This window comes from Canis lupus, chromosome 37 (assembly GCF_048164855.1).
Source record: "Canis lupus baileyi chromosome 37, mCanLup2.hap1, whole genome shotgun sequence".
Lineage (NCBI taxonomy): Eukaryota > Metazoa > Chordata > Mammalia > Carnivora > Canidae > Canis > Canis lupus.
This window is the reverse complement of record NC_132874.1, coordinates 23,270,696-23,284,224: the sequence shown is the minus strand read 5'-3', so window position 1 is coordinate 23,284,224 and position 13,529 is coordinate 23,270,696. Positions and strand designations below refer to the sequence as shown.

General features: G+C 48.6%; 2 long non-coding RNA genes across 7 annotated transcripts; one reads left to right on the top strand and one right to left on the bottom strand.

Moving 5' to 3' along the window:
* Positions 1-623: 623 nt before the first annotated feature.
* Positions 624-12,130, top strand: LOC140626203 (uncharacterized). 6 transcript variants are annotated; one of them, XR_012025403.1, is made up of 6 exons: positions 624-1,194; positions 1,475-1,666; positions 7,151-7,210; positions 7,331-7,438; positions 8,466-8,640; positions 8,821-9,334. It is a non-coding gene; the product is annotated as an uncharacterized lncRNA (long non-coding RNA). The 6 variants fall into 6 exon arrangements; XR_012025404.1 differs by having other exon boundaries at positions 7,151-7,249; positions 7,334-7,438; XR_012025401.1 differs by having other exon boundaries at positions 7,151-7,249.
* On the bottom strand, positions 3,057-8,892 carry LOC140626204 (uncharacterized). The gene is made up of 3 exons (XR_012025406.1): positions 8,478-8,892; positions 4,022-4,096; positions 3,057-3,210 (listed from the first exon to the last, which is right to left on the bottom strand). It is a non-coding gene; the product is annotated as an uncharacterized lncRNA (long non-coding RNA).
* Positions 12,131-13,529: the final 1,399 nt, after the last annotated feature.

Below are 13,529 nucleotides of genomic sequence, written 5' to 3'. Positions count from 1 at the left end.
GGGCCAGGTGCGTGCGTGGCGGGGCGAGGGCCAGGTGCGTTGCTGGTCGGGGCGAGGGCCAGGTGCGTGCGGGGCGGGGCGAGGGCCAGGTGCGTTGCTGATGGGGCAGAGGCCAGGTGCGTTGCTGGTCGGGGCGAGGGCCAGGTGCGTGAGGGGCGGGGCGAGGGCCAGGTACGTTGCTGATAGGGGCAGAGGTCAGGTGCGTGCGGGGCGGGGCGAGGGCCAGGTGCGTGCGGGGCGGGGCGAGGGCCAGGTGCGTTGCTGGTCGGGGCGAGGGCCAGGTGCGTGAGGGGCGGGGCGAGGGCCAGGTACGTTGCTGATAGGGGCAGAGGTCAGGTGCCTGCGGGGCGGGGCGAGGGCCAGGTGCGTGCGTGGCGGGGCGAGGGCCAGGTGCGTGCGTGGCGGGGCGAGGGCCAGGTGCGTGCGGGGCGGGGCGAGGGCCAGGTGCGTTGCTGGTCGGGGCGAGGGCCAGGTGCGTGTGGGGCGGGGCAGGGGCCAGGTGCGTGCGGGGCGAGGGCCAGGTGCGTTGCTGATCCTGGCGAGGGCCAGGTGCGTGCCGGGCGGAGCGGGGCCAAGTGCGTGCGTGGCGGGGGCGAGGGCCAGGTGCGTGCCCGCGGGGCGGGGGCCAGGTGCGTGCGGGAGGCGTCGCCAGCGCACTTTGCCCGCCGTGGGGCCGCGGGTTCTGGGCGGGGCTGGCTGGCCTTGCCCGCGGGCCCCCAGGGAGGTGAATCAGGAGGGCGTGACCCTCCCGAGGCCTGCGGCGAGGGCAGCGGTGCGCGGCCAGCCAGCCCTTGCCGCGGCTCCGTGGAGACCGGGGACCCTGTCCCAGCCGCCAGAGAAGTGCCAGCCCCTGGTACGGGGCCACAGCTGTACAGTGCAGGACAGAAATTTGGGGGGGTTTTTTGGGGGTGGGAGAGAACTTGCCGCCTCCCTGCCCCGCCCCAGGTGCCCAGCAGGGCCGGGCTCCGGGTCGGAACCCTGCGGTCGTGACTCATGGTCACGAGTGAGGATCCAGAGTGGGCCTCTAACCCGCAGAGTCGCCCGGGCCCCCGGGGCAGAGATTTTAAGTGAGCAAACTCCGTCCAGACTCTGCAGCCTGCTGAGCCACGTGGCATTAAACTCCAGGGCACTGACCGTGAACCGCACAGCACAGGAGATCCACGTTTGCCATCTTGGAGCGGGGACAGGGCTCAGGTGACTGGAGGAGGGGGAAGTGCGAGTCACCTTTTAACAATGAGTTCAGGGGTGCCTGGGTGGCCCAGACGGTTGAGTGTCTGCCTTCTGCTGGGTGCTGGTCCCCTGGCCGGGGGGCCTCCGCTCAGGGGACAGGCTTCTCCCTCTCCCTGCCCTCTGCCTACTTGTGCTCTCTCGCTCTCTCTAATAAATAAAATCTTTAAAAAAAATTTTTTTAATAAAAATGAATTCAATTTTGGAAACCTCAGACTGTTCTGTGCTTCCTCCATTCTTACCCTAGGCCAGGGTTCTCAACATGGACACTATTAACATCTGAGCTGAATAATTCTGGGTTGTGCTCTGACACTGTAGAGCGGTCAACAGCATCCCTGACCTCTCTCTCCACCACATGCGGGTAGCAAACCCCATCATCCCTCTCCCAGTTGTGACTGTTTTATCTTTGGAGCAGCGAAACATAAAGGAGTACCCAGAGGTATCACTCTACCCTTATCCTCTCCAATCCTTTTCAACCCAGTTTTCATAGCTTCAGGTTGATCTTTCCAGCTTACCGTTTTGCAAACATGTACTTGTGTGCGCTTATCAAAAGGGTGGTGTTCTACTAGCTACCCATCCATCCGTCTTTTATCGATCAACAGTCGGCAACTTGCTTTTTTGCCTTAACAGTAAACTTTGGAGATCTCTGTATTTGCTGCAGAGACCATCCTTATTCCTTTTCATGGCTATATCATATTCCATCGTGTGCCACTAATGGCCATTTGGGTTGTTTCCAATCTTATGTCACTGTAAATAATGCCACGAATAACCTAGTGCTGTGTTTCTCAAACTTTAACGCACATGTAAACGATCTAGGGTATTGAATGCAGATTCTGATTCAGTAGGTCCTGAGATACAGCACTTCTAACAAGCTCCCAGGTAGCTAAGGCTGCTGTTCGTCAGACCACACTTCCAGTAGCAAGATAGTGGAAATACTGTTTTGTATTAATGAAGAAACATCTATTAATCCAGATCTCTAGATGCCTAGAAATGGGATTGTAAGGTCAAAGGACAAATACACATATTTTTGTTAGTTTTCGTCAATTCATTTCCATAGAGATTGTATCATTTTGTCCTCTCATCAGCTATATCTGAGGGCTTCTTCACAGCCCTACTAACAGGGATACTTGGACATCTTTGGATTTTTACCAATCTGATAGGGGAGAAATGTTATCTCATGTAGTTTTATTTTTTTATTTATTTATTTTTAAAGATTTTATTTATGTATATCAGAGAGAGAAAGAGAAGCAGAGACACAGGCAGAGGGAGAAGCAGGCTCCATGCTGGGAGCCTGATGTGGGACTCGATCCCGGGACTCCAGGATCACGCCCTGGGCCAAAGGCAGGTGCCAAACCGCTGAGCCACCCAAGGATCCCCTCTCACGTAGTTTTAATTACCATTTGCTTTATTATGAGTGAGGCTGAACATCTTTTCATATGTTTAAAAGCATTGCCTTGGGGCGCCTGGGTGCCTCAGCTGGTTAAGCATCATGATCTCAGGGGTATGAGATGGAGCTCTGTATGGGGCTAAAGATTCTCTCCCCCTCTCCCTCTGCTCCCCAACCCTCACTCGAGTGCACATGCATGCTCCTGCTCTCTCTCTTTTAAAAAAAAGAAAAAAAAGCATTACCTCTTTTCAGTTTCTTCCTCTGAACTGTTTATGTTTATGTTTATGACTTCTGTTCATTTTTAAAATTGTTTCATCTTTTTCTTCTTGGTTCTTAAGTGCTCTTTATATAGTAGCATTAGTCCTCTGTAACATAAGTTGCAAATATTTTCTTCTCGCTTCTCATCTCTTTACTGATTTTGCTTCTGGTAGTTTCTGCATGCTTTTTTTTTTTTTTAACATAGTCAAATTTAATGATTTTTCCTTTACTGCTTCTAGATTTTTGAGTCAGAGTTAGAAAGTCTTTCTCTAGCTTATACAGTTCACCGATGTTTTCTTCCAGTATTTGCATAGTTTCATTTCAATCCCAGGTGATGGCTGGAGGAAGAGAGAGCAGGGAAGAGTAGAAGGCAAGAGTACCCCAGTCCATGTGCCGAAGGCCACACACACATTTGTCCCTCAGTAGTACTCATTGATTCACCAGTGTCTAATGTTTAGAAAATTCACTTCAAATACAGCAATGATGTCAACAAAAAGATATGACTCCATGTGTGCCTGGGTGGCTCAGTGGTTGAGCATCTACCTTTGGCTCAGGGCGTGATCCCAGGGTCCTGGGATTGAGTCCTGCATCTCCTTCTCCCTTTGTCTCTGCCTCTCTCTGTGTCTCTCATGGATAAATCAATAAAATCTTTAAAAAAAAAAAAAAAAGGTTTGACTCCAGAGAATGTCTTTTTCTTTCCAATCCCAGTCTAATTGGTCTCTGTTAACCCTGACTGAAAGCAAATGGCTCTGACTCTTGGCAATAGCACGGCATTTTATTTCCCCAAACTTCCCTGGATGTGGGATGTATTCAATTTCAGTTTCAAAGGACTTTGGTTGTCCATGTGAAATAGAAGTAAATGGAATCTTTTAGGTGTTTATAAAGCAGTCTGAACTTACGATCAGTAAGTTGGAAATAAACATTTAACCAAGAATCTTGATTATGATACTAAACACAGCTTATTTTACTTATGAATTTGGAATTATTACAAGTAAATATTTTTGCTGTTTTATTTTTTAAAATAATCCCCCTTTTAAATGTTGGAAATAGTAGATTGACAAAAACCTATTCAAAAAGCACGTGGCAACCTGTGTCCAGCTCATTTAACACAAGTTGATTTTGACATTAGAGTACAGCACAGTAACTCACCTGTGACCAGATCAAAGAACAGTAACTAAACCATCGCCCTGAATAAGTGTCTTCTCTTCTGCTGACACTTCAACCCTAATACAAAAGGAGAAGAAAGGAAACACCTCTCATAACTGGGAACGTGTTACCATGACACTTATGTCATGTAGTCCTGTTGTTCTCTATGTATATTCTCATAGAATATATGAGATTGTTGTGTGGAAACAACTTCCATAAAACTGTAGAGCATTTACCATTTGCTTTATTATGAGTAGAAATGCTTACCTTGATCTCAGTGGTAGAGATGGATTTGTATTGATTTAGGCATACGTTTTAAAAACCAAGTTACCACAAATAAGCCAAGCAACACTAAGTGTCTAGATAGTCATATGGGGCCTTAGGTGAGTTAAATGGAGAAGAAGAAGCAGAAGCAGAAGAAGCAGCAGAAGCAGAAGCTGCCACCACCGCAGCCTAATGGCTTGGGTGCACCTGGGTGGCTCCTCAGTTGCTTAAGCATCTGCCTTCAGCTCAGGTCATGATCTCAGGGTCCTGGTATGGAGCCCCATGTTGGGCTCCCTACTCAGCAGGGAGTCTGCTTCTCCCTCTCCCCCATCCTTGCTCATGCTCTCTCTTGCTATCTCTTTCTCTCTCTCAAATAAATAAAAGAATGCTAATGGATCGGACCATCCCTGATTAGGTCAATTGCTTAGCAAACCCAATTAAATTCCATGGATATTACCACACATCTGTAGTGCAAAACTATGACACTGGCCCAGAACTAGAACCTCAGCCCTCTCGTAAAGAATGTAAAATAACTTCCCAGGCAACTAATATCTGTTTGGTTTTCCTTACAGATAGTAAGGACTGCAATGTTTCCTATGAACAACATAAAAGTAATTCAAATGACATGGCAGTGGCCTGTGAACAACGTCACAATACTTAATAGTTCTTCATATCTAATGTTCTGTCAAACAAATTGTAGCAGCCTCTCCTAGAGATTCACTTGACAAACATGTTCAGGTCATAGGTCACTTCTGAAAGACAGACCAGGTTAGCAGAAGAGAACAGAGGCCATGAACATGGAGAGTGTTGCTGGAAGGCTGATACCTGCTAAGAACAAAACCTAATTCTGTTTCTGCCCATGAAAGGTCATCAAAGAGGCTGATAAAATAACACACTGAAATCAAAACTGCAATGAGATATCACCGTACCCCTTCAGAATGGCTAAAATCAATGATAAGAAACAACCGGGGTTGGAGAGGATGTGGAGAAAAAGGAACTCTCTTGCACTGTTGGTGGGAATGCGAACTAGTGCAGCCACTGTGGGAAACAGTATGGAGGTTCCTTAAAAAGTTAAGAATAGAGCGACCCTACGACCCAGCAATTGCACGACTAGGTATTTACCCAGCGAATATAAAAACACTAATTCAAAGGGATACATGCACTCCTGTGTTTATAGCACCATTATTTACGATGGTCAACATACGGAAACAGCCCAAATGTCCCTCCATTAAAGAAGATGTGGTAATAGATGCACAATGGAATGTTACCCAGCCATAAAAAAGAATGAAATCTTGCCATTTGCAAAGACATGGACAGAACTAGAGAATGTGATGCTGAGCAAAAATAAGTCCGAGAACAACAAATACCATATGAATTTACTCATTTATGGAATTTAAGAAAACACACTAGCAAAGCACAAAAGAGAGAGAAACCAAGAAACAGACTCTTAGGTCTAGAGAACTGCTGGTCACCGGAGGTGGGTGGGCGATGGATGAAATAGACAATGGGGATTACGGAGGACACTTGTGATGAGCACCAGGTGATGTACAAATTGTTGAGTCACTATATTGTACACCTGGAACTAACAGCACTGTATATTAACTAACTGGAACTAAAAGAAAAACTTAAAAGTATAAAATAAAACTTCGCCCCAAGTGGGCAAAACGTGAGAAGCAGAGATCCAAGGAGTCTGCAGGCAGTGGGTGAACAAAGGTTGCACACTCCCTTCCGCTGGGAGGTGGTGACCCTCTTTCCCAGGGGAAAAACACTTGGAAAACTGAGGTCTTGATTTTTTTCTACCCCAGAAAAGCTTCTGGAATAATAGCTACAGAGCTGAGAGGTAGATGCCAGCTTCTCTGCGTTTTCTGTTTAAGGAGAATTGGGGGAGTACCCAAGACTCTGAACCCTGTACAATCGGGCTTGTGAGTGCTGGCCGGCACTGCTCCCTCCACTCTCCCTGCACCTGTACTCAAAGAGCTCGGCCTCCTCCCAGTGCATTCTGGGACTGAGGCAAAAAACCTACCTGCCTTAAAAAAAAACAAAAAACAAAACTACCTGCCGTCTTTCCTCAAATACCTTAGCAGAAGTTTGGACACCAACCCTGGAACATTTTTGGGGTGACCATCCCCCAGCTTTCTTTCCAGACTCATAGGGAGCACGTGCTAGAGAAGATTCCTTATCCTGCTGGCATTCCTTCCCTAAAATGTGATCATAGTCCTGCAACTGAGGTAACTCCGTGGTCCTTCAAAATAGACCCAGCATTCATGTTCTTTGCCTTTGCTGGAATTCTTGGGAAAATCCACCGTGGGTTTGCCTCTTCCACTTCCACAATTAAAAGGGTAAAAGGACAGAGAGATGCAACGAGGCAATGTTCTCTCGTGCTACCTCACAGTTTTCTATCATACTGTTTTTAAAAATGAGAAAATGTGACTTTTTCTAAGTACAAGCTACTTTTCACATTCAGGTGCTTGTATTTTGTAAATCCTCCCCCAGCAAACTCAGACTCTCAATGCCCCACTAGATAGAAGAGCTGAAAAGCCCCAAACTTCACATATTAAGCATTTATTATACTGAGGATTGTATTGTACATTAAAGCTGTAGGAGGTGACTGATTACAGGAGGTTACGACCTCCTGGAACTGACTCAAGGAGGAATCAAAACCAGGAAGAACTGGAAACCTGTTCAGCAGACGCAGGCAAGCAACATTTTTAAACAATCAGATATAACAGAAATATACTGTGTTTAGGGTCTTTCTCAGATCTATGTGTAAATCAGTAAGCCTTACTTTTTACAACCCTAACAAATTATATTTGTGATGCACAAGCACTTGGAGCACCGATTGCTAGCAGGTGCCCCTTCTCCTTGCAGCGAACAAGCTTCAGAGCAGCGGAGCAATCTGAAAGACTGCCTCCTGGACTATCGTCCTCAGTAAGACAATGAATAAAGCATTTACTAACCTACTTTGAGGTTGGTTTCTTTCAGTGGATAGTATCAGGTTTCAAAGAAATTGAGACATAAAACTGAATAAAACATGATCCTTTTTTTCAGCAGTTGAGCTGGATGCCAAGGGAGACTGTGTTTGCAGTATTCAGCAGTGGGGGGATCTGTTTCAAAGCTCCCAGTGGATGCCTGAAACTGCCTCATCCCAAACCCCAGGTATACTCTGTCTTTTCCTATAGGTACATACCTGCCATACAGTATAGTTTACAAATAAGGCACAGCAAGATATTAACAACTAATAATAAAATAGAACCATTATAGCAACATATGTAATAAGAGTTATGTGAATGTGGTGTCTCACACTGAGGAGAAGTAGAGTCAAATAGGCAAGGTAGGGCTGGCCTGAAAAGGGTCCTTACGCCAATCTAAGGAGTTTGGGATTTACTGGCCAGGCAATGGGGAACCATTATAGGATTTTTAACTAAAGGAATAACATGATTCATTGATTCATTCAGTCAGTCAGTCCTTTCCCTATTCTCCCTTCCTCTGTCCCTCCCTCCGTTTCCCTTTCTGATCCTAGCATCAGCTTTTAGGATAGTTTGGATGCAGAAGAAAGTGGCAGCCAGGGTCAGTTAGGAGTCGGCTTTAGGGGCCCAGAGCACAGGCCATTTGGGCCTAAGCCTAAGTAGTTGGCAACAGTGATGATGGTGATGCAGGGAGCTAATCAGGAAGCAGAAACCATAGGATATAATGCCCAAGTGGATTTATGGGGAAGGGACAAGGAAAAGAATGGAGTTCCAGATGATTTTTAGCATTCTAACTCAGAAAATCAGATCCAAGATGATATAATTAACAGAAAGAGAGAATATGAGGGGAGAAGGATAGGCTCAGGGGTCAATTAAAGAATTAGTTTGAGTCTAAAGGGCTTTATAGTGCTTGCGACACACTTAGGTGACACATTAGGTAGAAATACAGGCAAAGCTATGGGATACAGGGGCTAGAAGCCAGCAGAGGGATGTATCGGCCCAGACAAGCTTGTCCATCACGAAGGCACCTGTCTGATGACAGAAGCCGAGGCAATAGCAACCAACACTTTAAAAGATTGCTAGGGGATAAAAGCATAGGGCAAAGAGGATTTAGAAGAGCAGAAGCAACTGGGCATGAGAGAGTGAGGTCAATGGGATTAGCAGCTCATGTTGGAGGAAGCGGGGAGAGGACACTTCAAATGAAGTCTCATTCCCAGGTCAACAGTTACCTTCGTGAAGGCAGGACAACCACCACAGTGAGTGGGACTCAAGATGAAGAGACAGGTGGAGACCGCTGTCTTCAGATACTCTTTGAAGAAACTTCAAGGTGAGGACTAAGAGGGCTGGAGCCGGAGGTCAGCTGGAAGGACGTGTTTCAAGGACTGAGCAGAGGTGAGCATGCCATCTGCCTTCTGAATCATCACAGTCAGAAACAGCAGGGAAAATACTAAGAAGTTGTCTGGTTTAAAGGAAAACGTGAAATGAAGAAATGATTGCTTTCTCAAGAGTACGGTGGTGAAGCAAAGCCACGCTGCTTATGTCTATCTTGACAATTATTCTTTGTTATTTTAGGCCGTCTTTAATCCAAGGGCTCAGGTGACATTTGCACTTTCCAGCCCCGACATGTTAACCTAGCACCCGAAAGACAAGGTGTCCCTAGGAAGAGGCGCCATAGGAAGGGCCCAGAAGTAGGGGCTCAGAGCTGGTTCATCTACCGTGTGAATGGATCTACCTGAAGTCCAGAGGTGTTTTCCAGAATCCATGTTTCAGTTATTTTATTTCATTCATTTTATTTTTCACATACTTCTTTTGAAATCATGCTCTCTTATTTAAAATCTGAGTTAGGGATCCCTGGGTGGTGCAGCGGTTTAGCGCCTGCCTTTGGCCCAGGGCGCGATCCTGGAGACCCGGGATCGAATCCCACATCGGGCTCCCGGTGCATGGAGCCTGCTTCTCCCTCTGCCTATGTCTCTGCCTCTCTCTCTCTCTCTCACTGTGTGCCTATCATAAATAAATAAAATAAAATAAAATAAAATAAAATAAAATAAAAATTTTAAAAAAATAAAAATAAAAAAATAAAATAAAATCTGAGTTATATCAAGAGAATCTTATTACCCCGGAGATCTGTTTAATATTCGTGATCATATGATTTTAAGAAATAGCTAAATAAAAAAGAAAGAAAAAAAAATAGCCAAATAACTGACTAGAGGTTCCTCTCTCTCCTCCTCTCTCTTACTTTTTTCCTCACAAGATGAGCTTGTCTTCTTATATGGTCTGGAATCACCTGGGTGATCCATTTCAGAATGCAAATGAAGAGAAAGGTGAATGGGAACCCTCTGTCCTGGGATAGGGTCCCCCTGGCTCTGAGCTGCCTCGCCTGGGGTCTAGGTCATCGCTGAAGGCAGCTGGATGGATTTGCGTGAGAAGCCCAAGGAACCGGTTTCCTCAAACGTTAAAGGGATTTAGTGTGCTTGGTCAGGGCAGTCCTGACGGGGGCCCTGTACTAACGAAGCTCCTAAAAAACTTTAAAAAGCAAGCAAGCAAACAAAAACCATTGAAAGCAGGGCTCAACCATTATGAGTGTAATTTCAGCCAGCCTGTGGCTGGTGCCAAGGTGTAAAAATCCCCCTCCAGACCCTGTCACCTATCACAGGGCGTGCTTTGGGAGACAGAGGCTGAAACTAGGACTTGCATTACCTTGGAAACTCAGAAGGGTTTAGTGCTGGAGGAGTGGGATTCCCATGATGATGCAATAGATTTTGCACAAAGGGCATGAGGTTTAATTTCAAAATGCAGGTTTGGGTATCACAGAATGAAAGCGAAAAGGGACATGAGATACGCATTTTCATTACTCCTACTTGGTGAAAGGCGGTCAGAACATTTTCATTCTTTTTAAACAAAGGCAGGCAGTTCCACCACTTTCTAGATGCCCGTCCGGGAGGTAGAGAACCTCAGTTCCCCATTAGGAAGGACAACTAACTATCTGTTGAGCCCCAGGAACAAAACATCAAGGGCTGAGGGAGGAGCTCTATCACCCCATCACTGTTGTGCCACATACAACTTTCTCCCGGGGCCCTCAGGTTCCAAAGGCAATATAATAAGGTCCTCACAAGGACTGTGGGGAGTTCTTATCCTATGAGTTATCGAAGTAATATGATGAGCAAAGTCTTTTGGATCATTTGCAATGGTATTCCTGGACAACCTGATGTTTGCTCATCAGCCTTAATAGCTTTATTACATGAACTACCTGCATTCATGAAATGGTGAGTGATGTCCTACCTGGGACGCCATGTCCTAACTGGTGGTATGACTAGTTATTTCATTCACTCCACAAACTTTTATTGAGCACCCACTATAGGCCAGGAGCTACGCTACACTGGCAGTATGATGACAGAAGACAAGGTCCCTGACCTCGAGATATCAAATAGATACTGTGAGATAACAGAAAACCATGTATATTGGTCTGTCCCCTGCTCTGGACAAGGAACCTCCTAAAACCTTTGTAATTTCCTAAGTGATAAGAACACTAGGAACATCTTTTGTTCTAATTGTTGGTCGTTGACTTCAGCTACTGACATAGGGCTCCTGAAATCCATGTAACCTCCTGGGTAGTAGTAGTGTCTCTCTCTGATGAGGCTCTTCGAGGTGGGGTCGTGAACGGCTCCTGGATGAGAGCCCGTTGCTGGAAAGACCAAGCCATGATTGGAAACTCAGAATTTTCAGCCCCATTCCCCATCCTCTTAAGAAGGGAGAATGGCTGAAAGTGGAATTAATGACTGATCGTGCCTACATTATGAAGCCTCTGCAAAAATCCAGGCAGGATGGGGTTTGGGGAGCTACCACATTGGTAGAGGGTGGTGCACCCCACCCCCAACTCCAGAAGGACAGAAGATCCTGCACCGGGACCCTCCCAGACTTTGTCCTATGTATCTTAAAAAAAAAAAAAAAAAAAAAAGATTTTATTTATTTATTTGAGAGAGGAGGGGGCACAGAGAGGAAGCAGCAGACCCCCTGCTGAGCAGGGAGCTCCACCAAGGGCGGATCCCAGGGATCAATCCTAGGATCCTGAGATCTTGACCTGAGCTGAAGGCAGATGCTTAACCGACCGAGCTACCAGGCGCCCCTGTATCTGTTCATCTATATCCTTCATCTTTCAGTAAACTGGTGAATGTGTTTCCTTGGGTTCTGTGAGCCACTCTAACAAATTAAGGAATCAAGAAAGGCGTCCCACACTCAGTCACAGTTGGGCAGGGATCCCCAGACTCAGGCTGAGCTGAGCAGGGGACAGTGTTCCAAGCTAGGAGGCAGGGAAACTTGCAGGAGTCCGCACGTTGGAGGAAACCTCTAACCACTGCAGCAGCATCAACGATGAGGCAGCCCAGACTAGACACTCACGAAGGGCTTTACAGGTCACGCCAATAAATTTCTATTTTATTTTAGAGGCTGCAGAGTCTCTGAAGAATTCTGAGCTGTGGGACCCATAAGCGGAGCTCTGTCCTGGGAAGACTGCGCTGCAGGAATGCGGACAAGCGGGATGGGAGGGAGCCAAGACTGAAGAGTCAGAGCTGCAATCCTTGAAAGACCCTGATGAGCGCAGGGGCCGTGGGGGTGGAGGGGACGGAAGTATTAAAAAAAAAAACAAAACAAAATTGAACTGAGTAAACTAAACTCCTCAAGTTTACTCTAATTGGCTTTATTAAATGATTCCTGGGACGCCTGGGTGGCTCAGCGGTTTAGTGCCTGCCTTCAGCTGGGGGTGTAATCCTGGGGTCCTGGGGTCGAGTCCCACATCTGCCTGGAGCCTGCTTCTCCCTCTGCCTGTGTCTCTGCCTCTCTCTCTGTGTGTGTCTCTCATGAATAAATAAATAAAACCTTTATAAAAACAAAATGAGGGATCCCTGGGTGGCGCAGTGGTTTAGCGCCTGCCTTTGGCCCAGGGCGTGATCCTGGAGACCCGGGATCGAATCCCACGTCAGGCTCCCGGTGCATGGAGCCTGCTTCTCCCTCTGCCTATGTCTCTGCCTCTCTCTCTGTGTGACTATCATAAATAAATAAAAATTTAAAAAATAAAAAAAAAATAAAACAAAATGATTCCTGACTCAGGCAGTGTCCCGTCTAGCAGGTAGAGGGATGATGCTCTGTGGAATTAGACAAAATGGAAAGTTTTTATAGGAAGGACGGTGGGGCAAGAGAGTTAGAAGCAAATAAAAAGATTGTTCCAGGCCAAGTCTCTTTTCCTGAGGCAGAAGAGCAGGGTTTTTTGTTTCTTTCCTTTTTTTTTTTTTTTTTTTTTTAAATCAGATTAACTCCTATTCTTTTGGGGGGATGGAGGGGGCCATGTGACAGACTCACTGACACTCATCAGAAAATTCCTGACCCAGCCATTAGGACGCTTCTGGAGAAGGTGGAAACTGCAGTTAGGTCAGGGATGAGGCTCTGCTCTGGGGACGCGCCTGGCCTGAGCAACAGCAGGCTGCGCCCGCGCTTTTCTTCCTAACACAAGGACGAGCAGGTCAGGGAGAAGGTGGGCCGGGACCTGGGTGGCCGGGTGGGTGGGCGAGGCCCGGGGACTCCGCTGGAGACTTGCACCCGCGGGGCAGGGCCAGGACAGCGAGCGAGGCGGGAGGGGGGAGCCCGGAAGACAAAGGACCTTGGGGAAGGGAGGGGCTTTGCTTCTGTCGGGGAAGCGCGGGGGTCCCCCGAGGGCTGGGGAGAGGCGGGGGGCGGGGCAGGCGACCCCGGGAGGCCCACGCGGAGGGAAGAGGCCGAGCCGCGGCGCCGGGAGGGTCCGGGGCGGGCGTCGTTCACAGCAAAGCGGAGGGAGGGCTCGGAGGCGGCAGGGCCAGGACCGGAGGGGCGCGGACGGCGGCTCCCCGCGGCGGCCCCGAAGCTGAGCCACAGGCCGGAGCCCCGGCTGCGGGCCCCGGGAGCGCGGGGCGGGGCGCAGGGGGCGGGGCGCAGGGGGCGGGGGGGCGCGGCACCCAGCGTCCGGGGCGGTCCCGCCCGGCCCGAGGGCTGCAGGGAAGGCGAGGCTGGCGCCGGGTGACCCGGAGAGCGGCGGGGCCGAGGCGGGTCACGACGCCCCGGAAGGAGGGGGAGGGGGAGGGGGCGGGGGGGCGCGTCCCCCCCGGGGCAGAGCGGGGCCCAGCGGCTCCCGGGCTCCGAGCCCCGCCCTTCCCACCCGGCCCACGAGCCGCGGTGCCCCCCCCAGGCCGCGGCTGTAAGGGCGACCTCCGCGCCCCCCAGCACCCGCCTCGCCCGAGGCGCCCCGCCGCCCCCGC